The sequence below is a fragment of the Chiloscyllium punctatum genome, chromosome 49, assembly GCF_047496795.1.
Source record: "Chiloscyllium punctatum isolate Juve2018m chromosome 49, sChiPun1.3, whole genome shotgun sequence".
In the NCBI taxonomy this organism is placed as follows: domain Eukaryota; kingdom Metazoa; phylum Chordata; class Chondrichthyes; order Orectolobiformes; family Hemiscylliidae; genus Chiloscyllium; species Chiloscyllium punctatum.
The window spans coordinates 3847115-3863840 of NC_092787.1; positions in this window are offsets into that span (position 1 = coordinate 3847115).

Below are 16726 nucleotides of genomic sequence, written 5' to 3' on the forward strand. Positions count from 1 at the left end.
CAGAGGGGCTGAAACAGAGGGCGAGAAACAGACGGGCAGAAACAGAGGGCGAGAAACAGAGGGACTGAAACAAAGGGTCTGAAACAGAGAGCGCGAAACAGAGGGCGAGAAACAGAGGGGCTGAAACAGCGGGCAAGAAACAGAGGGGCTGAAACAGAGGGCGAGAAACAGAGGGGCTGAAACAGAGGGCAAGAAACAGAGGGGCTGAAACAGAGTTATTGAAACAGAGGGCGAGAAACAGAGGGGCTGAAACAGCGGGCAAGAAACAGAGGGGCTGAAACAGAGGGGCTGAAACAGAGGGGCTGAAACAGAGGGCGAGAAACAGAGTGGCTGAAACAGAGGGCGAGAAACAGAGGGCGAGAAACAGAGGGGCTGAAAAAGTGGGGCTGAAACAAAGGGGCTGAAACAAAGCGAATGATACAGAGGGCGAGAAACAGAGGGGCTGAAACAGAGGGCGAGAAACAGAGGGGCTGAAACAGAGGGGCTGAAACAGAGGGCGAGAAACAGAGGGGCTGAAACAGAGGGCAAGAAACAGAGGGGCTGAAACCGAGTGGCTGAAACAGAAGGGCTGAAACAGAGGGGCTGAAACAGAGTGCGAGAAACAGAGGGGCTGAATCAGAGGGGCTGAATCAGAGGGTCTGAAACAGAGGGGCTGAATCAGTGGGGCTGAAACAGACGGCGAGAAACAGAGGGGCTGAAACAGAGGGCGAGAAACAGAGGGGCAGAAACAGAGGGCGAGAAACAGAGGGGCTGAAACAGAGGGGCTGAAACAGAGGGGCTGAAACAGAGGGCAAGAAACAGAGGGGCTGAAACAGAGGGTGAGAAACAGAGGGGCTGAAACAGAGGGGCTGAAACAGAGGGGCTGAAACAGAGGGCGAGAAACAGAGGGGCTAAAACAAAGGGCGAGAAACAGAGGGGCTGAAACAGAGGGGCAGAAACAGAGGGGCTGAAACAGAGGGGCTGAATCGGAGGGGCTGAAACAGAGGGGCTGAAACAGAGGGGCTGAAACAGAGGGCAAGAAACAGAGGGGCTGAAACAGAGGGGCTGAAACAGAGGGGCAGAAACAGAGGGCGAGAAGCAGAGGGGCTGAAACAGAGGGGCTGAAACAGAGGGCGAGAAACAGAGGGGCTGAATCAGAGGGGCTGAAACAGAGGGGCTGAAACAGAGGGGCTGAAACAGAGGGCGAGAAACTAAGGGACTGAATCAGAGGGGCTGAAACAGAGGGGCTGAAACAGACGGGCTGAAACAGAGAGCCTGAAACAGAGGGGCTGAAACAGAGGGGCTGAAATAGAGGGGCTGAAACAGAGGGGCTGAATCAGAGGGGCTGAAACAGAGGGGCTGAATCAGAGGGGCTGAAACAGAGGGCGAGAAACAGAGGGGCTGAAACAGTGGGGCTGAATCAGAGGGGCTGAAACAGAGGGGCTGAAACAGAGGGCGAGAAACAGAGAGGCTGAAACAGAGGGCGAGAAACAGAGGGGCTGAAACAGAGGGCAAGAAACAGAGGGGCTGAAACAGAGGGCGAGAAACAGAGGTGCTGAAACAGAGGGGCTTAAACAGAGGGGCTGAAACAGAGGGGCTGAAACAAAGGGCGAGAAACAGAGCGGCTGAAACAGAGGGCGAGAAACAGAGGGGCTGAAACAGAGGGCGAGAAACAGAGGGCGAGAAACAGAGGGACTGAAACAGAGGGTCTGAAACAGAGGGGCTGAAACAGAGGGCGAGAAACAGAGGGGCTGAAATGGAGGGCGAGAAACAGAGGGGCTGAAACAGAGGGCGAGAAACAGAGGGGCTGAAACAGAGGGGCTGAAACAGTGGGGCTGAAACAGAGGGGCTGAAACAGAGGGTGAGAAATAAAGGGGCTGAAACAGAGGGCGAGAAACAGAGGGGCTGAAACAGATGGCGAGAAACAGAGGGGCTGAAACAGAGGGCGAGAAACAGAGGGGCTGAAACAGAGGGGCTGAAACAGAGGGGCTGAAACAGAGGGCAAGAAATAGAAGGAATGAAAAAGAGGGCGATAAACAGAGGGGCTGAAACAGAGGGTGAGAAACAGAGGGGCTGAATCAGAGGGGCTGAAACAAATGCCGAGAAACAGAGGGGCTGAAACAGAGTGCGAGAAACAGAGGGGCTGAAACAGAGGGGCTGAAACAGAGGGTGAGAAATAGAGGGGCTGAAACAGAGGGCGAGAAACAGAGGGGCTGAAACAGAGGGGCAGAAACAGAGGGGCTGAATCAGAGGGCGAGAAACAGAGGGGCTGAAACAGAGGGCAAGAAACAGAGGGGCTGAAACAGAGGGCGAGAAACAGACGGGCAGAAACTGAGAGCGAGAAACAGAGGGGCTGAAACAGAGGGGCTGATTCAGAGGGTCTGAAACAGAGGGCAAGAAACAGAGGGGCTGAAACAGAGGGCGAGAAACAGAGGGGCTGAAACAGAGGGGCTGAAACAGAGCGGCTGAAACAGAGTGCGAGAAACAGAGGGGCTGAAACAAAGGGCGAGAAACAGAGGGGCTGAAACAGAGGGGCAGAAACAGAGGGGCTGAAACAGAGGGGCTGAATCGGAGGGGCTGAAACAGAGGGGTTGAAACAGAGGGGCTGAAACAGAGGGCAAGAAACAGAGGGGCTGAAACAGAGGGGCTGAAACAGAGGGGCAGAAACAGTGTGCGAGAAACAGAGGGGCTGAAACAGAGGGGCTGAAACAGAGGGCGAGAAACAGAGGGGCTGAATCAGAGGGGCTGAATCAGAGGCGCTGAAACAGAGGGGCTGAAACAGAGGGCGAGAAACTAAGGGACTGAATCAGAGGGGCTGAAACAGAGGGGCTGAAACAGACGGGCTGAAACAGAGAGCCTGAAACAGAGGGGCTGAAACAGAGGGGCTGAAATAGAGGGGCTGAAACAGAGGGGCTGAATCAGAGGGGCTGAAACAGAGGGGCTGAATCAGAGGGGCTGAAACAGAGGGCGAGAAAGAGAGGGGCTGAAACAGAGGGGCTGAATCAGAGGGGCTGAAACAGAGGGGCTGAAACAGAGGGCGAGAAACAGAGAGGCTGAAACAGAGGGAGAGAAACAGAGGGGCTGAAACAGAGGGCAAGAAACAGAGGGGCTGAAACAGAGGGCGAGAAACAGAGGGGCTGAAACAGAGGGGCTGAAACAGAGGGGCTGAAACAGAGGGCGAGAAACAGAGGGGCTGAAACAGAGGGCGAGAAACAGAGGGGCTGAAACAGAGGGCGAGAAACAGAGGGAGAGAAACAGAGGGACTGAAACAGAGGGTCTGAAACAGAGGGGCTGAAACAGAGGGCGAGAAACAGAGGGGCTGAAACGGAGGGCGAGAAACAGAGGCGCTGAAACAGAGGGGCTGAAACAGAGGGGCTGAAACAGAGGGTGAGAAATAAAGGGGCTGAAACAGAGGGCGAGAAACAGAGGGGCTGAAACAGAGGGCGAGAAACAGAGGGGCTGAAACAGAGGGCGAGAAACAGAGGGGCTGAAACAGAGGGGCTGAAACAGAGGGGCTGAAACAGAGGGCAAGAAATAGAGGGGCTGAAAAAGAGGGCAAGAAACAGAGGGGCTGAAACAGAGGGTGAGAAACAGAGGGGCTGAATCAGAGGGGCTGAAACAAATGCCGAGAAACAGAGGGGCTGAAACAGAGGGCGAGAAACAGAGGGGCTGAAACAGAGGGGCTGAAACAGAGGGTGAGAAACAGAGGGGCTGAAACAGAGGGCGAGAAACAGAGGGGCTGAAACAGAGGGGCAGAAACAGAGGGGCTGAATCAGAGGGGCGGAAACAGAGGGCGAGAAACAGAGGGGCAGATACAGAGGGCAAGAAACAGAGGGGCTGAAACAGAGGGCGAGAAACAGACGGGCAGAAACAGAGAGCGAGATACAGAGGGACTGAAACAGAGGGGCTGAAACAGAGAGCGCGAAACAGAGGGACTGAAACAGAGGGCGAGAAACAGAGGGGCTGAAACAGAGGGCGAGAAACAGAGGGGCTGAAACAGAGGGCGAGAAACAGACGGGCAGAAACAGAGGGCGAGAAACAGAGGGACTGAAACAAAGGGTCTGAAACAGAGAGCGCGAAACAGAGGGCGAGAAACAGAGGGGCTGAAACAGCGGGCAAGAAACAGAGGGGCTGAAACAGAGGGCGAGAAACAGAGGGGCTGAAACAGAGGGCAAGAAACAGAGGGGCTGAAACAGAGTTATTGAAACAGAGGGCGAGAAACAGAGGGGCTGAAACAGCGGGCAAGAAACAGAGGGGCTGAAACAGAGGGGCTGAAACAGAGGGGCTGAAACAGAGGGCGAGAAACAGAGTGGCTGAAACAGAGGGCGAGAAACAGAGGGCGAGAAACAGAGGGGCTGAAAAAGTGGGGCTGAAACAAAGGGGCTGAAACAAAGCGAATGATACAGAGGGCGAGAAACAGAGGGGCTGAAACAGAGGGCGAGAAACAGAGGGGCTGAAACAGAGGGGCTGAAACAGAGGGCGAGAAACAGAGGGGCTGAAACAGAGGGCAAGAAACAGAGGGGCTGAAACCGAGTGGCTGAAACAGAAGGGCTGAAACAGAGGGGCTGAAACAGAGTGCGAGAAACAGAGGGGCTGAATCAGAGGGGCTGAATCAGAGGGTCTGAAACAGAGGGGCTGAATCAGTGGGGCTGAAACAGACGGCGAGAAACAGAGGGGCTGAAACAGAGGGCGAGAAACAGAGGGGCAGAAACAGAGGGCGAGAAACAGAGGGGCTGAAACAGAGGGGCTGAAACAGAGGGGCTGAAACAGAGGGCAAGAAACAGAGGGGCTGAAACAGAGGGTGAGAAACAGAGGGGCTGAAACAGAGGGGCTGAAACAGAGGGGCTGAAACAGAGGGCGAGAAACAGAGGGGCTAAAACAAAGGGCGAGAAACAGAGGGGCTGAAACAGAGGGGCAGAAACAGAGGGGCTGAAACAGAGGGGCTGAATCGGAGGGGCTGAAACAGAGGGGCTGAAACAGAGGGGCTGAAACAGAGGGCAAGAAACAGAGGGGCTGAAACAGAGGGGCTGAAACAGAGGGGCAGAAACAGAGGGCGAGAAGCAGAGGGGCTGAAACAGAGGGGCTGAAACAGAGGGCGAGAAACAGAGGGGCTGAATCAGAGGGGCTGAAACAGAGGGGCTGAAACAGAGGGGCTGAAACAGAGGGCGAGAAACTAAGGGACTGAATCAGAGGGGCTGAAACAGAGGGGCTGAAACAGACGGGCTGAAACAGAGAGCCTGAAACAGAGGGGCTGAAACAGAGGGGCTGAAATAGAGGGGCTGAAACAGAGGGGCTGAATCAGAGGGGCTGAAACAGAGGGGCTGAATCAGAGGGGCTGAAACAGAGGGCGAGAAACAGAGGGGCTGAAACAGTGGGGCTGAATCAGAGGGGCTGAAACAGAGGGGCTGAAACAGAGGGCGAGAAACAGAGAGGCTGAAACAGAGGGCGAGAAACAGAGGGGCTGAAACAGAGGGCAAGAAACAGAGGGGCTGAAACAGAGGGCGAGAAACAGAGGGGCTGAAACAGAGGGGCTGAAACAGAGGGGCTGAAACAGAGGGCAAGAAATAGAGGGAATGAAAAAGAGGGCGAGAAACAGAGGGGCTGAAACAGAGGGTGAGAAACAGAGGGGCTGAATCAGAGGGGCTGAAACAAATGCCGAGAAACAGAGGGGCTGAAACAGAGTGCGAGAAACAGAGGGGCTGAAACAGAGGGGCTGAAACAGAGGGTGAGAAATAGAGGGGCTGAAACAGAGGGCGAGAAACAGAGGGGCTGAAACAGAGGGGCAGAAACAGAGGGGCTGAATCAGAGGGCGAGAAACAGAGGGGCTGAAACAGAGGGCAAGAAACAGAGGGGCTGAAACAGAGGGCGAGAAACAGACGGGCAGAAACAGAGAGCGAGAAACAGAGGGGCTGAAACAGAGGGGCTGATTCAGAGGGTCTGAAACAGAGGGCAAGAAACAGAGGGGCTGAAACAGAGGGCGAGAAACAGAGGGGCTGAAACAGAGGGGCTGAAACAGAGCGGCTGAAACAGAGGGCGAGAAACAGAGGGGCTGAAACAAAGGGCGAGAAACAGAGGGGCTGAAACAGAGGGGCAGAAACAGAGGGGCTGAAACAGAGGGGCTGAATCGGAGGGGCTGAAACAGAGGGGTTGAAACAGAGGGGCTGAAACAGAGGGCAAGAAACAGAGGGGCTGAAACAGAGGGGCTGAAACAGAGGGGCAGAAACAGAGGGCGAGAAACAGAGGGGCTGAAACAGAGGGGCTGAAACAGAGGGCGAGAAACAGAGGGGCTGAATCAGAGGGGCTGAATCAGAGGCGCTGAAACAGAGGGGCTGAAACAGAGGGCGAGAAACTAAGGGACTGAATCAGAGGGGCTGAAACAGAGGGGCTGAAACAGACGGGCTGAAACAGAGAGCCTGAAACAGAGGGGCTGAAACAGAGGGGCTGAAATAGAGGGGCTGAAACAGAGGGGCTGAATCAGAGGGGCTGAAACAGAGTGGCTGAATCAGAGGGGCTGAAACAGAGGGCGAGAAAGAGAGGGGCTGAAACAGAGGGGCTGAATCAGAGGGGCTGAAACAGAGGGGCTGAAACAGAGGGCGAGAAACAGAGAGGCTGAAACAGAGGGAGAGAAACAGAGGGGCTGAAACAGAGGGCAAGAAACAGAGGGGCTGAAACAGAGGGCGAGAAACAGAGGGGCTGAAACAGAGGGCGAGAAACAGAGGGGCTGAAACAGAGGGCGAGAAACAGAGGGAGAGAAACAGAGGGACTGAAACAGAGGGTCTGAAACAGAGGGGCTGAAACAGAGGGCGAGAAACAGAGGGGCTGAAACGGAGGGCGAGAAACAGAGGGGCTGAAACAGAGGGCGAGAAACAGAGGGGCTGAAACAGAGGGGCTGAAACAGAGGGGCTGAAACAGAGGGGCTGAAACAGAGGGTGAGAAATAAAGGGGCTGAAACAGAGGGCGAGAAACAGAGGGGCTGAAACAGAGGGCGAGAAACAGAGGGGCTGAAACAGAGGGCGAGAAACAGAGGGGCTGAAACAGAGGGGCTGAAACAGAGGGGCTGAAACAGAGGGCAAGAAATAGAGGGGCTGAAAAAGAGGGCAAGAAACAGAGGGGCAGAAACAGAGGGTGAGAAACAGAGGGGCTGAATCAGAGGGGCTGAAACAAATGCCGAGAAACAGAGGGGCTGAAACAGAGGGCGAGAAACAGAGGGGCTGAAACAGAGGGGCTGAAACAGAGGGTGAGAAACAGAGGGGCTGAAACAGAGGGCGAGAAACAGAGGGGCTGAAACAGAGGGGCAGAAACAGAGGGGCTGAATCAGAGGGGCGGAAACAGAGGGCGAGAAACAGAGGGGCAGATACAGAGGGCAAGAAACAGAGGGGCTGAAACAGAGGGCGAGAAACAGACGGGCAGAAACAGAGAGCGAGATACAGAGGGACTGAAACAGAGGGGCTGAAACAGAGAGCGCGAAACAGAGGGACTGAAACAGAGGGCGAGAAACAGAGGGGCTGAAACAGAGGGCGAGAAACAGAGGGGCTGAAACAGAGGGCGAGAAACAGACGGGCAGAAACAGAGGGCGAGAAACAGAGGGACTGAAACAAAGGGTCTGAAACAGAGAGCGCGAAACAGAGGGCGAGAAACAGAGGGGCTGAAACAGCGGGCAAGAAACAGAGGGGCTGAAACAGAGGGCGAGAAACAGAGGGGCTGAAACAGAGGGCAAGAAACAGAGGGGCTGAAACAGAGTTATTGAAACAGAGGGCGAGAAACAGAGGGGCTGAAACAGCGGGCAAGAAACAGAGGGGCTGAAACAGAGGGGCTGAAACAGAGGGGCTGAAACAGAGGGCGAGAAACAGAGTGGCTGAAACAGAGGGCGAGAAACAGAGGGCGAGAAACAGAGGGGCTGAAAAAGTGGGGCTGAAACAAAGGGGCTGAAACAAAGCGAATGATACAGAGGGCGAGAAACAGAGGGGCTGAAACAGAGGGCGAGAAACAGAGGGGCTGAAACAGAGGGGCTGAAACAGAGGGCGAGAAACAGAGGGGCTGAAACAGAGGGCAAGAAACAGAGGGGCTGAAACCGAGTGGCTGAAACAGAAGGGCTGAAACAGAGGGGCTGAAACAGAGTGCGAGAAACAGAGGGGCTGAATCAGAGGGGCTGAATCAGAGGGTCTGAAACAGAGGGGCTGAATCAGTGGGGCTGAAACAGACGGCGAGAAACAGAGGGGCTGAAACAGAGGGCGAGAAACAGAGGGGCAGAAACAGAGGGCGAGAAACAGAGGGGCTGAAACAGAGGGGCTGAAACAGAGGGGCTGAAACAGAGGGCAAGAAACAGAGGGGCTGAAACAGAGGGTGAGAAACAGAGGGGCTGAAACAGAGGGGCTGAAACAGAGGGGCTGAAACAGAGGGCGAGAAACAGAGGGGCTAAAACAAAGGGCGAGAAACAGAGGGGCTGAAACAGAGGGGCAGAAACAGAGGGGCTGAAACAGAGGGGCTGAATCGGAGGGGCTGAAACAGAGGGGCTGAAACAGAGGGGCTGAAACAGAGGGCAAGAAACAGAGGGGCTGAAACAGAGGGGCTGAAACAGAGGGGCAGAAACAGAGGGCGAGAAGCAGAGGGGCTGAAACAGAGGGGCTGAAACAGAGGGCGAGAAACAGAGGGGCTGAATCAGGGGGGCTGAAACAGAGGGGCTGAAACAGAGGGGCTGAAACAGAGGGCGAGAAACTAAGGGACTGAATCAGAGGGGCTGAAACAGAGGGGCTGAAACAGACGGGCTGAAACAGAGAGCCTGAAACAGAGGGGCTGAAACAGAGGGGCTGAAATAGAGGGGCTGAAACAGAGGGGCTGAATCAGAGGGGCTGAAACAGAGGGGCTGAATCAGAGGGGCTGAAACAGAGGGCGAGAAACAGAGGGGCTGAAACAGTGGGGCTGAATCAGAGGGGCTGAAACAGAGGGGCTGAAACAGAGGGCGAGAAACAGAGAGGCTGAAACAGAGGGCGAGAAACAGAGGGGCTGAAACAGAGGGCAAGAAACAGAGGGGCTGAAACAGAGGGCGAGAAACAGAGGTGCTGAAACAGAGGGGCTTAAACAGAGGGGCTGAAACAGAGGGGCTGAAACAAAGGGCGAGAAACAGAGGGGCTGAAACAGAGGGCGAGAAACAGAGGGGCTGAAACAGAGGGCGAGAAACAGAGGGCGAGAAACAGAGGGACTGAAACAGAGGGTCTGAAACAGAGGGGCTGAAACAGAGGGCGAGAAACAGAGGGGCTGAAATGGAGGGCGAGAAACAGAGGGGCTGAAACAGAGGGCGAGAAACAGAGGGGCTGAAACAGAGGGGCTGAAACAGTGGGGCTGAAACAGAGGGGCTGAAACAGAGGGTGAGAAATAAAGGGGCTGAAACAGAGGGCGAGAAACAGAGGGGCTGAAACAGATGGCGAGAAACAGAGGGGCTGAAACAGAGGGCGAGAAACAGAGGGGCTGAAACAGAGGGGCTGAAACAGAGGGGCTGAAACAGAGGGCAAGAAATAGAGGGAATGAAAAAGAGGGCGAGAAACAGAGGGGCTGAAACAGAGGGTGAGAAACAGAGGGGCTGAATCAGAGGGGCTGAAACAAATGCCGAGAAACAGAGGGGCTGAAACAGAGTGCGAGAAACAGAGGGGCTGAAACAGAGGGGCTGAAACAGAGGGTGAGAAATAGAGGGGCTGAAACAGAGGGCGAGAAACAGAGGGGCTGAAACAGAGGGGCAGAAACAGAGGGGCTGAATCAGAGGGCGAGAAACAGAGGGGCTTAAACAGAGGGCAAGAAACAGAGGGGCTGAAACAGAGGGCGAGAAACAGACGGGCAGAAACAGAGAGCGAGAAACAGAGGGGCTGAAACAGAGGGGCTGATTCAGAGGGTCTGAAACAGAGGGGCTGAATCAGAGGGGCGGAAACAGAGGGCGAGAAACAGAGGGGCAGAAACAGAGGGCAAGAAACAGAGGGGCTGAAACAGAGGGCGAGAAACTGATGGGCAGAAACAGAGAGCGAGAAACAGAGGGACTGAAACAGACGGGCTGAAACACAGAGCCTGAAACAGAGGGGCTGAAACAGAGGGGCTGAAATAGAGGGGCTGAAACAGAGGGGCTGAATCAGAGGGGCTGAAACAGAGGGGCTGAATCAGAAGGGCTGAAACAGAGGGCGAGAAACAGAGGGGCTGAAACAGTGGGGCTGAATCAGAGGGGCTGAAACAGAGGGGCTGAAACAGAGTGCGAGAAACAGAGAGGCTGAAACAGAGGGCGAGAAACAGAGGGGCTGAAACAGAGGGCAAGAAACAGAGGGGCTGAAACAGAGGGCGAGAAACAGAGGTGCTGAAACAGAGGGGCTTAAACAGAGGGGCTGAAACAGAGGGGCTGAAACAAAGGGCGAGAAACAGAGGGGCTGAAACAGAGGGCGAGAAACAGAGGGGCTGAAACAGAGGGCGAGAAACAGAGGGCGAGAAACAGAGGGACTGAAACAGAGGGTCTGAAACAGAGGGGCTGAAACAGAGGGCGAGAAACAGAGGGGCTGAAATGGAGGGCGAGAAACAGAGGGGCTGAAACAGAGGGCGAGAAACAGAGGGGCTGAAACAGAGGGGCTGAAACAGTGGGGCTGAAACAGAGGGGCTGAAACAGAGGGTGAGAAATAAAGGGGCTGAAACAGAGGGCGAGAAACAGAGGGGCTGAAACAGATGGCGAGAAACAGAGGGGCTGAAACAGAGGGCGAGAAACAGAGGGGCTGAAACAGAGGGGCTGAAACAGAGGGGCTGAAACAGAGGGCAAGAAATAGAGGGAATGAAAAAGAGGGCGAGAAACAGAGGGGCTGAAACAGAGGGTGAGAAACAGAGGGGCTGAATCAGAGGGGCTGAAACAAATGCCGAGAAACAGAGGGGCTGAAACAGAGTGCGAGAAACAGAGGGGCTGAAACAGAGGGGCTGAAACAGAGGGTGAGAAATAGAGGGGCTGAAACAGAGGGCGAGAAACAGAGGGGCTGAAACAGAGGGGCAGAAACAGAGGGGCTGAATCAGAGGGCGAGAAACAGAGGGGCTGAAACAGAGGGCAAGAAACAGAGGGGCTGAAACAGAGGGCGAGAAACAGACGGGCAGAAACAGAGAGCGAGAAACAGAGGGGCTGAAACAGAGGGGCTGATTCAGAGGGTCTGAAACAGAGGGGCTGAATCAGAGGGGCGGAAACAGAGGGCGAGAAACAGAGGGGCAGAAACAGAGGGCAAGAAACAGAGGGGCTGAAACAGAGGGCGAGAAACTGATGGGCAGAAACAGAGAGCGAGAAACAGAGGGACTGAAACAGAGGGGCTGAAACAGAGGGCGAGAAACAGAGGGGCTGAAACAGAGGGCGAGAAACAGAGGGGCTGAAACAGAGGGCGAGAAACAGAGGGGCTGAAACAGAGGGCAAGAAACAGAGGGGCTGAAACAGAGTGGCTGAAACAGAGGGCGAGCAACAGAGGGGCTGAATCAGACAGGCTGAATCAGATGGGCTGAAACAGAGGGGCTGAAACAGAGGGCGAGAAACAAAGAGCGAGAAACAGAGGGCGAGAAACAGTGGGGCTGAAACAGAGGGCGAGAAACAGAGAGGCTGAAACACAGGGCGAGAAACAGAGGGGCTGAAACAGAGGGCGAGAAACAGAGGGGCTGAAACAGAGGGACTGAAACAGAAGGGCTGAAACAGAGGGGCTGAAACAGAGGGCGAGAAACAGAGTGGCTGAAACAGAGAGCGAGAAACAGAGTGGCTGAAACAGAGGGCAAGAAACAGAGGGGCTGAAACAGAGGGCGAGAAACAGAGGGGCTGAAACAGAGGGCAAGAAACAGAGGGGCTGAAACAGAATGGCTGAAACAGAGGGCGAGCAACAGAGGGGCTGAATCAGACAGGCTGAATCAGATGGGCTGAAACAGAGGGGCTGAAACAGAGGGCGAGAAACAAAGGGCGAGAAACAGAGGGCGAGAAACAGTGGGGCTGAAACAGAGGGCGAGAAACAGAGAGGCTGAAACACAGGGCGAGAAACAGAGGGGCTGAAACAGAGGGCGAGAAACAGAGGGGCTGAAACAGAGGGCAAGAAACAGAGGGGCTGAAACAGAGTGGCTGAAACAGAGGGCGAGAAACAGAGGGGCTGAATCAGACAGGCTGAATCAGATGGGCTGAAACAGAGGGGCTGAAACAGAGGGCGAGAAACAAAGGGCGAGAAACAGAGGGCGAGAAACAGTGGGGCTGAAACAGAGGGCGAGAAACAGAGAGGCTGAAACACAGGGCGAGAAACAGAGGGGCTGAAACAGAGGGCGAGAAACAGAGGGGCTGAAACAGAGGGACTGAAACAGAAGGGCTGAAACAGAGGGGCTGAAACAGAGGGCGAGAAACAGAGTGGCTGAAACAGAGAGCGAGAAACAGAGTGGCTGAAACAGAGGGCAAGAAACAGAGGGGCTGAAACAGAGGGCGAGAAACAGAGGGGCTGAAACAGAGGGGCTGAAACAGAGGAGCGGAAACAGTGGGGCTGAAACAGAGAGCGAGAAACAGAGGGGCTGAAACAGAGGGGCTGAAACAGAGGGCTAGAAACAGAGGGGCTGAAACAGAGGGCGAGAAACAGAGGGGCTGAAACAGAGGGCGAGAAACAGAGGGCGAGAAACAGAGGGACTGAAACAGAGGGTCTGAAACAGAGGGGCTGAAACAGAGGGCGAGAAACAGAGTGGTTGAAACAGAGGGCGAGAAACAGAGTGGCTGAAACAGAGGGCAAGAAACAGAGGGGCTGAAACAGAGGGCGAGAAACAGAGGGGCTGAAACAGAGGGGCGGAAACAGAGGGGCGGAAACAGAGGGGCTGAAACAGAGAGCGAGAAACAGAGGGGCTGAAACAGAGGGGCGGAAACAGAGGGGCTGAAACAGAGGGTGAGAAACATAGTTGCTGAAACAAAGGGGCTGAAACAGTGGGGCTAAAATAGAGGGGCTGAAACAGAGGGCGAGAAATAGAGGGTCTGAAACAGAGGGCGAGAAACCGGGAGGCTGAAACAGAGGGCGAGAAACAGAGGGGCTGAAACAGAGGGCGAGAAACAGAGGGGCTGAAACAGAGGGCGAGAAACAGAGGGGCTGAAACAGAGGGCGAGAAACAGAGGACCTGAAACAGAGGGCGAGAAACAGAGGGGCTGAAACAGAGGGGCTGAAACAGAGGGGCTGAAACAGAGGGCGAGAAACAGAGGGGCTGAAACAGAGGGCGAGAAACAGAGGGGCTGAATCAGAGGGGCTGAAACAGAGGGCGAGAAACAGAGGGGCTGAAACAGAGGGGCTGAAACAGAGTGGCTGAAACAGAGGGCGAGAAACAGAGGGGCTGAATCAGACAGGCTGAATCAGATGGGCTGAAACAGAGGGGCTGAAACAGAGGGCGAGAAACAAAGGGCGAGAAACAGAGGGCGAGAAACAGTGGGGCTGAAACAGAAGGCGAGAAACAGAGAGGCTGAAACACAGGGCGAGAAACAGAGGGGCTGAAACAGAGGGCGAGAAACAGAGGGGCTGAAACAGAGGGACTGAAACAGAAGGGCTGAAACAGAGGGGCTGAAACAGAGGGCGAGAAACAGAGTGGCTGAAACAGAGAGCGAGAAACAGAGTGGCTGAAACAGAGGGCAAGAAACAGAGGGGCTGAAACAGAGGGCGAGAAACAGAGGGGCTGAAACAGAGGGGCTGAAACAGAGGAGCGGAAACAGTGGGGCTGAAACAGAGAGCGAGAAACAGAGGGGCTGAAACAGAGGGGCTGAAACAGAGGGCTAGAAACAGAGGGGCTGAAACAGAGGGCGAGAAACAGAGGGGCTGAAACAGAGGGCGAGAAACAGAGGGCGAGAAACAGAGGGACTGAAACAGAGGGTCTGAAACAGAGGGGCTGAAACAGAGGGCGAGAAACAGAGTGGTTGAAACAGAGGGCGAGAAACAGAGTGGCTGAAACAGAGGGCAAGAAACAGAGGGGCTGAAACAGAGGGCGAGAAACAGAGGGGCTGAAACAGAGGGGCGGAAACAGAGGGGCGGAAACAGAGGGGCTGAAACAGAGAGCGAGAAACAGAGGGGCTGAAACAGAGGGGCGGAAACAGAGGGGCTGAAACAGAGGGTGAGAAACATAGTTGCTGAAACAAAGGGGCTGAAACAGTGGGGCTAAAATAGAGGGGCTGAAACAGAGGGCGAGAAATAGAGGGTCTGAAACAGAGGGCGAGAAACCGGGAGGCTGAAACAGAGGGCGAGAAACAGAGGGGCTGAAACAGAGGGCGAGAAACAGAGGGGCTGAAACAGAGGGCGAGAAACAGAGGGGCTGAAACAGAGGGCGAGAAACAGAGGACCTGAAACAGAGGGCGAGAAACAGAGGGGCTGAAACAGAGGGGCTGAAACAGAGGGGCTGAAACAGAGGGCGAGAAACAGAGGGGCTGAAACAGAGGGCGAGAAACAGAGGGGCTGAATCAGAGGGGCTGAAACAGAGGGCGAGAAACAGAGGGGCTGAAACAGAGGGGCTGAAACAGAGGGGCTGAAACAGAGGGGCTGAAACAGAGGGCGAGAAACAGAGTGGCTGAATCAGAGGGGCTGAATCAGAGGGGCTGAAACAGAGGGCCTGAATCAGAGGGGCTGAAACAGAAGGCGAGAAACAGAGGGGCTGAAAGAGAGGGCCTGAATCAGAGGGGCTGAAACAGAAGGCGAGAAACAGAGGGGCTGAAACAGAGGGCGAGAAACAGAGGGGCAGAAACAGAGGGCGAGAAACAGTGGGGCTGAAACAGAGGGGCTGAAACAGAGGGCAAGAAACAGAGGGGCTGAAACAGAGGGCGAGAAACAGAGGGGCTGAAACAGAGGGGCTGAAGCAGAGGGGCTGAAACAGAGGGCGAGAAACAGAGGGGCTGAAACAGAGGGCGAGAAACAGAGGGGCTGAAACAGAGGGGCTGAAACAGAGGGGCTGAAACAGAGGGCGAGAAACAGAGGGGCTGAAACAGATGGCGAGAAACAGAGGGGCTGAAACAGAGGGCGAGAAACAGAGGGGCTGAATCAGAGGGGCTGAAACAGAGGGCGAGAAACAGAGGGGCTGAAACAGAGGGCGAGAAACAGAGGGGCTGAAACAGAGGTGCTGAAACAGAGGGTGAGAAACAGAGGGGCTGAAACAGAGGGCGAGAAACAGAGGGGCTGAAACGGAGGGGCTGAAACAGAGGGGCTGATTCAGAGGGGCTGAAAAAGAGGGGCTGAATCAGAGGGGCTGAAACAGAGGGCGAGAAACAGAGGGGCTGAAACAGAGGGCGAGAGACAGAGGAGCAGAAACAGAGGGCGAGAAACAGAGGGGCTGAAACAGAGGGGCTGAAACAGAGAGTGCGAAACAGAGGGGCTGAAACAGAGGGCGAGAAACAGAGGGGCTGAAACAGAGGGCGAGAAACAGAGGGGCTGAAACAGAGGGAAAGAAACAGAGTGGCTGAAACCGAGTGGCTGAAACAGAAGGGCTGAAACAGAGGTGCTGAAACAGAGGGCGAGAAACAGAGGGGCTGAATCAGAGGGGCTGAATCAGAGGGGCTGAAACAGAGGGGCTGAATCAGAGGGGCTGAAACAGAAGGCGAGAAACAGAGGGGCTGAAACAGAGGGCGAGAAACAGAGGGGCAGAAACAGAGGGCGAGAAACAGAGGGGCTGAAACAGAGGGGCTGAAACAGAGGGGCTGAAACAGAGGGCAAGAAACAGAGGGGCTGAAACAGAGGGCGAGAAACAGAGGGGCTGAAACAGAGGGGCTGAAACAGAGCGGCTGAAACAGAGGGCGAGAAACAGAGGGGCTGAAACAAAGGGGCTGAAACAGAGGGGCTGAATCGGAGGGGCTGAAACAGAGGGGTTGAAACAGAGGGGCTGAAACAGAGGGCAAGAAACAGAGGGGCTGAAACAGAGGGGCTGAAACAGAGGGGCAGAAACAGAGGGCGAGAAACAGAGGGGCTGAAACAGAGGGGCTGAAACAGAGGGCGAGAAACAGAGGGGCTGAATCAGAGGGGCTGAATCAGAGGCGCTGAAACAGAGGTGCTGAAACAGAAGGCGAGAAACTAAGGGACTGAATCAGAGGGGCTGAAACAGAGGGGCTGAAACAGACGGGCTGAAACAGAGAGCCTGAAACAGAGGGGCTGAAACAGAGGGGCTGAAATAGAGGGGCTGAAACAGAGGGGCTGAATCAGAGGGGCTGAAACAGAGGGGCTGAATCAGAGGGGCTGAAACAGAGGGCGAGAAACAGAGGGGCTGAAACAGAGGGGCTGAATCAGAGGGGCTGAAACAGAGGGGCTGAAACAGAGGGCGAGAAACAGAGAGGCTGAATCAGAGGGAGAGAAACAGAGGGGCTGAAACAGAGGGCAAGAAACAGAGGGGCTGAAACAGAGGGCGAGAAACAGAGGGGCTGAAACAGAGGGGCTGAAACAGAGGGGCTGAAACAGAGGGCGAGAAACAGAGAGGCTGAAACAGAGGGAGAGAAACAGAGCGGCTGAAACAGAGGGCGAGAAACAGAGAGGCTGAAACAGAGGGAGAGAAACAGAGGGGCTGAAACAGAGGGCAAGAAACAGAGGGGCTGAAACAGAGGGCGAGAAACAGAGGGGCTGAAACAGAGGGGCTGAAACAGAGGGGCTGAAACAGAGGGCGAGAAACAGAGGGGCTGAAACAGAGGGGCTGAATCAGAGGGGCTGAAACAGAGGGGCTGAAACAGAGGGCGAGAAACAGAGAGGCTGAAACAGAGGGAGAGAAACAGAGGGGCTGAAACAGAGGGCAA